We start from the raw sequence: 11,191 nt of genomic DNA, 5'->3' as shown, positions 1-11,191 counted from the left end.
CCTGCCTGGCACACACACACGCCTTGTTATTTAACAAGTATTGATATTTTCTGTGTCAAACACTCCTAGGTGCCAGAACTGTAACAGAGAACTAAAACAACCCACGTTCCTGCTTTCAGGGAATTTACACTCTGGGGAGTGCAGGGACAACCAGCCAACAGATGAACAAGAAAAGTCTTGTAAAGTTAATAAAGTATGTGTATCACGGTTGTTAGGTATGTCACTGGGGATGGTTGGCCAGGGGTAGCCTGTCAGAGGCTGTGACTTGATTGACATAGAGACGGGCTCTGTCAAGTCTCGGGACTGAGAGCTGCAGGAAGAGGGACCAAGCTGGGTGTTCTTTTAGCTATGTGGGTGCTTTATTGCTGGGGTGATGTATAGTATAGGGAGAGCCATATAGAAACCCACAGGGGTCTTTGTGTGAAACTCAGTTTTGCAGGGGGACATACTGGCCCCTTTCCTACCAGCACTGCACATAGTGCTGGATTGTTAGGGAGATTAGAGAGATGAGTGTGAAAGTCCAAGGAGGAGCACGTTGCCTGTGTTATGGGAGCTCAGTGCAGGTTGGAACACCAGAACCAGGTGTTCTGGCTGATGTGTGTTCAGGCTTCAGGATAGGGTAGGGATTGCCAAGAGTCCTTTGGGAGAGGAGGTGATGCTGCCTTCTGGTCGAATAGCTGAGCCCATTGGGGAGGACTCCTGTGAAGAATACTGAGGAGGGGAACAGGGAATGAGTTGGGGAAAGAAATTCACAGGGACATGAGAGGTCACACAGCTGGGCTGGACAGCAGATAGAAACAGAGGTGGATCAGGAAGCGCTGATGGAGAGTTGGAGCCACATGGGCTGTACGGTGCTGAAGTTGGAAGGAGGAATGAGCTCCGAGAAGTGCTGAGGGGTACTGAGCATTCTTGTGGGTGATCCCGTTTAGCCTCTGCTTCTTTTTAAAATAACCTGATTGAGTGATTGATTGATTGGCTATGCTGGGTCTTTGTTGCTGAGCAGACTTTCTCTAGTTGTGTGTGCAGGCCTCTCGCGGTGGTGATGTCTCTTGTGGAGCATACGCGCTAGAGTGCATGGGCTCAGCAGCTGTGGTTTCAGGGCTCTAGAGCACATAGCCTCTACCTCTGCGTGGTAAGGCTCCAGGTGAGGAAATGGACACCCAGCGAGAGTGGATAACTTCAAGCTCTCTCTGCCAGTGAATGTCAGAGGCAGAACATGAAGCCAAGTTTTCCATAAAACCTGGTTTCCACATGCGCAATACTCTGCTTTTTGTCCAGTTGTACATGTGGAGGTGGAGAAGGGAACAGCAACCCACTCCAATATTCTTGCCTGGAGAATCCCAGGGACAGAGGATCCTAGCGGGCTACAGTCTATGGGGTTATAGAGTCGGGAGCAACTGAGTGAGTAAACAGCAACAACATGTTGAGGACAGCAGCGGTAGAAGTGCTCGCCTTGGTTCCATTTAAAGTTAAAATTAGAGAATACATTTAGTGAAAGCAGAGAACAGGTGGGCTTCAGTGACATTTGATGTCTTGACCTGCCCTGCCCTAGCAGCCAAACAACTCTGAGGCTCCTTGGCCAAAGCTGAAGGGTGGTGGCTGAATGACAGAGGCCTGGCCATGGTACCTGAGGACGATGACAGATGGGCCCTGAGCTTTCTGGGGCCTGGTGGGCAGGTTCTGTGCCCGCTTACAGTGCACTCATCCCTTGGTCTTGTTGGTAAGTGTTGGAGCAGGGCGTGGGCCACTTGGAAGTGGCTACAGTTCTGTGGAGATAGGGCCCCGGCATTAGATGTTCCATGGCTTGTGAACTTGTCCCCTTGGACTCAAGTGAGCAGCGTCCTGGTTGGTCCCCAGGGGGAACTCACTGCTTCCAGCGGAATGATGCCTTTGCTCAGCACTGGGTGACCTGCCTTTGATGGTTGCCTGCTGAGTTGATCTTGCTATTTTTGCGGGGCTCTGTTTTTAAAAGCTCAATGCAGTTTCTGTATTTTTTTCAACAGTAAGATTCAGGGAATTTTTTTTCGATTTCTAATTCTACTTCTGCTGCTACTGAATTGCTCTAAATTTAGGGAAATACGTTGGTTGGTATTTTTGTGCCCTTGATTCTTACTATGTATAACTTTGTTCATAGGAAATTCATGGATTAACTAAAATTTTTCAAAGCATTTTGCAGAGTTTCAACTGCTTTGCAAAAATCCTAATATATAGCGTAATTGAGTGTGTTAGGAAATATGCTATGCTCTGTGTAAGGTTGTTATTCTGGTTCTTCTGTCCATATGGAAACTGAAGGTGAGACTTGCCTCATACAGGGAAAAAAAAAAGAATGAATTATGATTAAGTTTTCTAAAAGGTGAAAAGACTTGAATGTAGAAAGTTCCAGTAGTTAATTTTTAAAAATTCAATTGTAATTTGAAAGTAACATAAATAAAGAACAATTTGCTATGCTTTGCCTAGGCAAGAATACTGGGTTCTTTTTTTCACATTACGGATTCATTACTGTTTTTTAAAACTTACCAAGTATTTCCTTAGGCAGTTTTACATTCCTGTTTACAGATGGGCTGTTAACACTACATGAATTTCATGTTCATAGAATTACAGAGAGAGTATATATAGTTTTATATTTGAAGCTGCTTCTAAAGAACTGAGGAAAGGAATAAATACTCCCAGGAATGCCCTCCAGCTGGTTAAAAATTAATAGACATTTCTTACAGTTAAAGGCTGGGTGGCAGACTGGGAGTTGCAGCTTCAGACAGGCTCTCATGGTGCTCTTGCCTGGCATTCATAGTATCTGCTACATGCTGCCGAGGACAGTTCTCAAATTTGCTTTTATTAATGTTAATAATTTGGTTGGCATAGTTTAGGAAGTTGAATGACTTGGAGAAACAGGACTTATTTGAAAACATTACTGTTGTTTCTCAAAGTGAAGAAGATAAATACTGAAAGCAACCGTTTTTCTTTATTACCACTTAGATTAAACCCGTGTCCGATGTTACTAGAGTTCCTGGCTGAATTCATTCATTACACTGCGTTTTGATAGGGACATATCTCAGGATTTGATACTGTGCACACCATGTCATCATGTGATGAACTGCTGCTTTCTGTTGATGGTGACAGTGGCAGCATGTTTCTTGTCTGCCCAGCACTGCGCTCGGTGCTTCATATACCTCGTTGCTCATCCTGCTCTTAGCCTTGCAGCGTGGGGAGTCATTCTTCTCCTTCATGAATGAGGACACTGATGCTCGAGGGCTTCCGTGATTTGCCCAAGTTTACCCAGCTACTGAATTAATTGGCTCCACTTTGCCTAAACCTAGGTTTTGTTCCTTAATGTTTCTAAGCAGGATGCCTACACAGAATAAGTAGCAGTGTTTTAAAAGGATTTGCTAATTAGCCAAGACGAATTTTCATTGCTCTCTTCAAAATTGCACGCCTTAATCTTAAATAATAAGGCAATGTGATTAAGTGAAATCTTTTGTGTTAGAAAGCTAAGTTATGGTGAAAACTAATGCCTTCAGTTATTTTTTGCTTTGGGGTTTATGGATTAAATAGATTTATTTTATTCCTTTGAGCATCTCAAACAGTTTTTGAAAAAACTAACAAATCAGATTTTAATCCCTTTCTAGCTCTTGTCTGTTAAGTGTTCTTTTAATGACATATTTGCTGGTTTGAGCTTCTTATGAATATTTCATTTCTCTTAAGTTGTGTATTATTTTTGAAATCAGTTTTGAAACCACAGGAACCAAGTGAGACATTGTCTTGGCCTGACTCCCTCTGCAGTGCGGATGGCAGAGGCATTGTGTCTAGGATTGTGGAGTTCTTCCATCTTGTTTTGTTGGTTGTTTTTAAGAAGCCAGTGATGTTTAGCGTCCTGCTCTGCTAAGTGTTCTCTTGTTGAGAATGACTGACTGATTTCCACTGAATAGAAAACAACTTTAAAAGTTCACTTGAGCTGAATGTTATAGATCATGAACATGTTTTAATTAGTATACTAGTTTTAAAAGTCTAGAAACTGATTTTAAGTGTAATTCTGATTTGTTTACTGGATAATTGAGTTAAAATATGCTTGTTAGTTTCCTTCACTCTTACGCTGTGACACCAGTAAAAGAGGGATTTTGTTGTGTCAGAATGCGTGTGTGCGTGTGTGTGCGCTCTCGTGTGTGCGTGTGTGCGCTCTCGTGTTCACTCAGTTGTGCCCGACTCTTTGCCACCCCTGGACCATAGCCTGCCGGCCCCTTCTGTCTGTGGGATTTTCCAGGCAAAAATAACTGGGCGTGGGTTGCCATTTCCTTCTGATGGGGGTAGGTTTTTATTTTTTACCTTTTCCTTTAAGAAGAATTCATCTGAACTGTTTGAAGCAGTAGCTTCTTACGAGGTTTTGTTTGCTGATAAAGCTGTTCCTATTCTAGGGACTTGACTCATTTCAGAGGAAAAGCAAGAAAGGAGACAGAGAGAAGAGTTGCCCTAACCTGTCTGTGTGCACTCCCAAATCCTCCTCACGTGGGGCAGGAGTGATTTGTCATCATGTGTATCCCACAGTAGAGTCTTTAGAATGTGTGTGCGTGTTTACAACTTAATGCTTCTTGGATTTGTAATTTGTAGGGTAGTTAGTTGTTCTGTAGAGATTTAGTAAGTCCATAACACCCTCATATGCCCTGTAGCCTGGACAGAACTGCTGCTTACTAATCTGAGCTTTCATTTTTTCATGTTTCTTAAGCATTTTTCTTTCTTATTTAATTTTCTCTAAAAATTAAGGGGAGGTAACGTTGTTTAAAAGGTTTAAAATTGGCACATATATTAAGAAAAGTCCTGAGGGATTATGGGTAAGAGACTAGACCATGCTCAGTATTCTGAAGCTCTTATTGTAGCTACTTATTTCCTCTTCCCATTTTTGTGGTCATGACCCTGAAATTTTAAAATATTTTTTTGATAGAAGTTTTTCACTGTAGGATGGTGTAGTTATTTTAATTGTTATTAAATTTAATATATTTTAATATCACAAAGAATATTTGAATAGTTTCAGAGGCAGGAAGTTTATTCTAATAATAAAATAACAGCATTGTGTGTGATATATAAAAATGTCACCTTCTAAAGTAAGATTATGATATCCAAAATCCTTGCTATTTTGATACTTTAAGGAATTTTTATATGTCCTTATTAGTTTAATCATTATCTGGATGACCAGAACCTGATTTCGGCCTTAATGTGATAGCTGTGTGTTACCTGATAGGTAGAGTTGTAGAGGATTATCTTTGCTTTGGTTAAAAAAAAAAGCAGTAAATACTCCTTAGGCTAAAATTCCTCCTCCCCCTTATTTCTATTAAAGCTACAGTGATAAACAATCTTTTCCTGTTGTGCTTATAATCCTACCTCTTGGTACAGTCTTTTGTAGGTTTCCTGAGCCACCACATGCCACAAAAATGAAGGCAAACTGGTTTGTTCACCCTTGTTTAGAACCCCAAAACCAAATTATGTGTGCTGTTTGAAGTTCCAGGACAATTCGGAATTGAAATTTCTGTGCCTTTTGTTTTTCTACCATTTGGCCTCTTAGTTTCAATTTTCATTCTCTTGCCGGTTTGAGGTATAGAACATGCCTTTCTGGTTCTGTTTGGCTGTATTTTTGTTTTTAACCCATGAGGTTTTCACAGCCCATTTTTCTGTGCAGTAAAGCAGAAAGTCTCAGGTTCCGGTGAGGAATGGGAGGTCACTGCGCTCCACCTTCTGCCTTGGTCCCTTCGTGGTGAAGATGTGCGTGGTGGCATCAGTGGAAACCGTGTTCTCTCCCAGGTTTGTGCTGCCGCCAGCACAGTGCTCATTAGTTGGCAGTTGTGATTTTTGTCTGTTTACACATATGGATTGTAATTTTGTAGGATTAACACTGGAGGTGAAATTGCAGTTTCCCTTCTCACTGTCATCCAAACAAATAATAAAAAGCAGTCTCAATCTTGGTTGGATTTTTGAACAAGGGGTTTAAGATTACAGATCTGCTTGTTTTTAGGAGCTGTGCTGCACGCCAAGTTGCTTCAGTCGTGTCTGACTCTTTGCGACCTTATAGATTTTAGCCCACCAGGCTCCTCTGTTATAGGATTCTCCAAGCAAGAACTGGAGTGGGTTGCCATGCTCTCCTCCAGGGGATCTTCTCGACCCAGGGATTGAACCCACGTCTCTTTATGTTTCCTGCATTGGCAGGTGGGTTCTTTACCACTAGGGCCACTTGGACTGCCCTTTAGGAGTTATATTAGTTGCTAAAATACATTATTCAGGATGTATCTTTTTCGTTACATAGAAGTATTTGATAACAAGATCAAATTTGAGTGTTAAGCTTATTTAAATACATCTATTTTCAGTTTTGATTCCATCAAAATTACAAATTTAGGGATTCAGACTGGAAAATAATGTAAATTACTGTCTGTATGCCAAAGTAAATTAAATTCATGGTTGAATTAGAGTGTGGAAAATATTGAATCAAGAAAGAGTGATCCTTAACTAATACTATTTATGACCCTCTTCAGTTTTAGAGAAGTGAGGTCTTCTAAATCTCCTGGGCAGTTGTCAAGAAGTTCAGTTGCTAAGTGGTGTCTGACTCTCTGCGACCCCATGGACTGCAGCACACCAGGCTTCCCAGTCCTTCAGCGTTTCCCGGAGCTTGGTGAAACTGATGTCCATTGACTCTGTGATGCCATCCAACCATCTCATCCTCTGTTGTCCTCGTCTCCTGCCTTCAGTCTTTCCCAACATCAGGGTCTTTATCAGTGAGTTGTGTCTTCGCATCAGGTGGCCTGAATATTAGAGCTTCATCATCAGTCCTTCCAATGAATATTCAGGGTTGATTTCCTTTAGGATTGACTGGTTTGATCTCCTTGCTGTCCAGGGGACTCTCAAGAATCTTCTCTAGAACCACACCCGAAGGCATCAATTGTTTGGCGCTCAACCTTCTTTATGGTCCAGCTACTCACATCCATACATGACTATTGGAAAAACCATAGCTTTGACCATACGGACCTTTGTCGGCAAAGTGATGTCTGTGCTTTTTAATACTCTGTCTAAATACCTTTGTCGTAGCTTTTCTTCCAAGGAGCAAAAATCTTTTAATTACATGGCTGTAGTCACTGTCTGCAGTGATTTTGGAGCCCAAGAAAATAAAATCTGCCACTGTTTCCATTTTTTCCCCATCTGTTTGCCATGAAATGAGAGGGCTGGATGCAGTGATCTTAGTTTTTTGAATGTTGAGTTTTAATTCAGCTTCTTCACTGTCCTCTTTCACCCTCATGAAGATACTCTTTAGATTCTCTTCACTTCTGCCAATAAGGTGGTATCATCTACATATCTGAGATTGTTGATATTTCTCCCAGCAGTCTTGATTGCGGCTTGTGGGTCATCCATCCAACTGACCTCCAGTCCTGTGGCCACTGTTGAGTTTTCCAAATTAGCTGCTGCTAAGTTGCTTCAGTCGTGTCCGACTCCTAGCGACCCCATGGACTGCAGCCTACCAGGCTCCTCCGTCCATGGGATTTTCCAGGCAAGAGTACTGGAGTGGGGCCAAGTTTGCTAGCATATTGAACAAATGTTGGTGAAATTGTTAAACTGTTTTCACAATAGATTGTTACGTTCCCCCCAACTTCTTTCTGTGTTAAAGCACTGTTAGGTGTGTTGCTCAGCCTTCACTGTTGCTTCCTTATCAGATACAACTGGATAAGTACTTTGCCAATGGATAACTTGTTTAAAAGGAACGTGACTTCTGTATGTTGAGACAAGAAGGGAAAATTTGCTGATGCAGCTAAACCTCTGAGTGCTGGGAGATGTACAGTGTGTGGATTTCATTGTGGCTTTCTACAACATAGCCTTAGGGTTACAAGGCCAGATCCAGACCCTAGATCCACCAGTTAACAGCAGTGTGACCTTGGACAGACTACTCTACACATTTTAATCTTCAGTTTGCTGCTGCTGCTGCTACTAAGTCGCTTCAGTCGTGTCCAACTCTGTGCGACCCCATAGACGGCAGCCCACCAGGCCTGGCCATCCCTGGGATTCTCCAGGCAAGAACACTGGAGTGGGTTGCCATTTCCTCCTCCAGTGCATGAAAGTGAAAAGTGAAAGTGAAGGCGTTCAGTCCTGTCTGTAAAATGAGGTCACGCCTACTGTGTAGAGTTACTGTGAGCAGTAAGTGAGAGCCTCCCAGGAACATGGGTGGCGCACTGATTTTGGTCCATGCCATTGTAATTGATGGGCATGGGCAGTGGCAGAATCATCTCTGTGGAAGCGCTGCCTATTCCTTGGCCTATGGTGGTACTTCTGGATTAAAAAAAATGGACAGTTTCAACATCTTCTAACATACCCTTTAAAATTAAATCCATATATTTTTCTTTGGCGACACAGAATGAATGAAGTAGGTTACAAATTAGGTGAGAGTAAGGAGCTTGTTTGGATCTGCAAGTAGATACACAAAGGGACATTAGAGAATTCCTCAGGTGGTAGAGACTGCTTCTGTTTTGCATGCTGTCTTGTTTACTGGTTACCCCAAATAGGGTGAATTAGAGAACTCTGGGAATTTGATTTGTTACACAGGCAGAAATAAATATTTCACGGTTTGCTTGCTGCCCAAATGAGGGGCTCACTGTCTTCCTGTTTGTCTCTTACCTTCGTGTGATCTAGATCACTGGTAACTCTACTGTTAAAACCTTATTTTCTGCAGGTGAGATTTTAGATGAATTTTGGATAAATTTCCTTAGAGTAAATTACCAGATACTCTTGAAGGTGACTGTGTTGGAGCTATTTCAGTACTATATATGACAACATAGGAAATCTTGTCATTTTACATGTTACTGGATATGAATTCAAGCAAAAACAAAAGTGAAAGAGACATTTTCTTAGAAGTTACTATTTGAGAATGTCAGTTTTATCTATTATGTGTTATAGAAACTAAATGTCCTGATTATCTTGCAGTATTTATTAGTATTATCTCAGCAGTCTGGGTTCTTTTTAGTCTGTCAGTAAACAAATTTACATAGACTCACAACTTAAATATGTAGTAACACAGGTGTCCCTGAGCCCCAGATGTTGTGTTTATGGCTGTTCATGACTATGGGGGAGCCTTAGGTGCTATCTGATTATCAAAGAGGTCTAAGGTTTCTTTCCAAAGAGATTAGGAATGTTAAGTGCACTAGTATGCTTAGTTAAAAAATTAAGCACAGAGTGTTTTTTAGAAGCAATAAAATCAGTGGGTTATAGACTTTCACAACTTCTGCTGTTAGAGCATTTATGTGTATTGATAGGGATGTTAGTATTTGGAATAATTCTGTCTCCTCTCAATTAAACGTCTGTCCTCATTGGACTTGTACATTTCCGTAATGATATCTGGGTGGGATCCTGTGAATCAGTGTAGAACAAATGAGCAAAACAAATGGATGAATTTGGATTTGTTAGGGAAGCAGAATGTTATTGTCTTCATAAGAAGGAACATATGCTGGCAATTTAGACTTGCAGGTGTGGGGTTTCTGTAATTTGTTTAGGAGAATCTACTGTGGATAATCCTTACAATTGATTCCATTTACTGAGTCTTTGTCAAGCACTGTGCAAAGTTCTTGATGCACATTATCTCACGTTCCCTTCCCTAAGATGGCATCAGGTAGTCATCAGTATGTATCACAGTTAGTTCTCCTCTGCCTTGAACACGATTATATCAAATCATGGCCCTTGGCTGCACAGTATAGTTGCAGTTTTGTGAATTCCCTTTTTTGTGTGGTTCTTGTCCTGTTGTATTCAGAATACCACCCCAACACCAGGGAAGGAGAGGGGGAGAGCCCAGTCAGATCTCACTTACTTCAGGTCATCTCTGCAGGGAAGATGTGTGACCTTGGGACACAGGAACCTTTTAGGGGGACAGATGGAATGAGTGACTGAATTGAAAGTGAGACCCGTTTTCCCAGCATGGACACTGGCCTAGGAGGCAGCTGTGTTTCAAATCCTTGTCTTTTGTGAGCTCTTCCTCCCGGACTTCTTTGTTGTCAGGGGGCATTGTTTTATCCCTGCATTGGCAAAAGAGAGCAGCATCAACTTGAAACCCTGTGGGAAAGTCCTTGGAGGCTGGCACTGAGTACGATTTAGGGTTTCTGATGTCATCTCAGTCCTGAAGGCTGTGTTCCCACCCGGGATGTGAGGGAGGACCAGAGCTTGCAGCTGGGTTTTTAGCAATTCCTTGAGCCTCCTCACTTTACCTGGCTGGGTGGCTATTTACATCACCCTCCTCCCACCCCGAAATGACCCCCCCCAACCCCATCCTTCCATCTTGCTTCGTTTTTCCTTCATTCCCTTCTTGTTATTTTTAAGGAAATCCATATTTTTCAGAAACATTTTTTTCCACTAGAAATTTTCTATTTATTGACATTAGTAGGGCCTTTCTGCACGGGGACTTGCTTTTCTCAAAGTTAGACATACAACTTCCATTTTAAATATCTTCGGGGCAGACATATATGTGTTCCCTGTGGGCTTCCCAGGTAGCACAGTGGTAAAGAATCTGCCTGCTAATCTCAGAAGATGTAGGTTCAATCCCTGGGTTGGGAAGATCCCTTGGAGAAGGAAATGGCAACCCACTCCAATATTCTTGCCTGGGAAATCCTGTGGACAGAGGAGCCTGGCAGGCTATAGTCCATGGGGCTGCAAAAAGAGTCAGACACAGCTGAGCTACCGAACAACAAAAATACGTATTCCCTCAACAAAGTGTCTTGTAGATAATAAGCACCCAAGAAAAATGATCCAAATTTCATTTGATCATTCCAGAAACTTTACAGTTATGTAGAGGAAAGATTTAGTAGTCTAATAGGCTAATACATCTGAGAATGAGAAAAGTTGTTCAATAGGGTAGTGCGTGCTAAGTTGCTTCAGTTATGTCTGACTCTTTGCGACCCCATGAACTGTAGTCCACCAGGCTCCTCTGTCCATGGGATTCTCCAGGCAAGAAGACTGGAGTGGGTTGCTATGCCCTCTTCCAGGGGATCTTCCCAACCCAGGGACTGAACCTGTCTTTTAGGCTCCTGCATTGGCAGGTGGGTTCTTTACCACTCGTGCCACCTGGGAAGTCCTAAATAGGCTAGTAGGATTTTGCTTTTAGGTAGAGGTCAGTAAAAGAAAAAATGTGGAGTTGAATTTATATGTAACTTGTGATTTAAAAAAATAATTGCTTTGTGAAGAGAATACA

Source organism: Bison bison, unplaced genomic scaffold, assembly GCF_000754665.1.
Source record: "Bison bison bison isolate TAMUID 2011002044 unplaced genomic scaffold, Bison_UMD1.0 scf7180017864289, whole genome shotgun sequence".
NCBI lineage: Eukaryota > Metazoa > Chordata > Mammalia > Artiodactyla > Bovidae > Bison > Bison bison.
The sequence above is the reverse complement of the archived record's forward strand: the minus strand, read 5'-3'. Positions refer to the sequence as shown.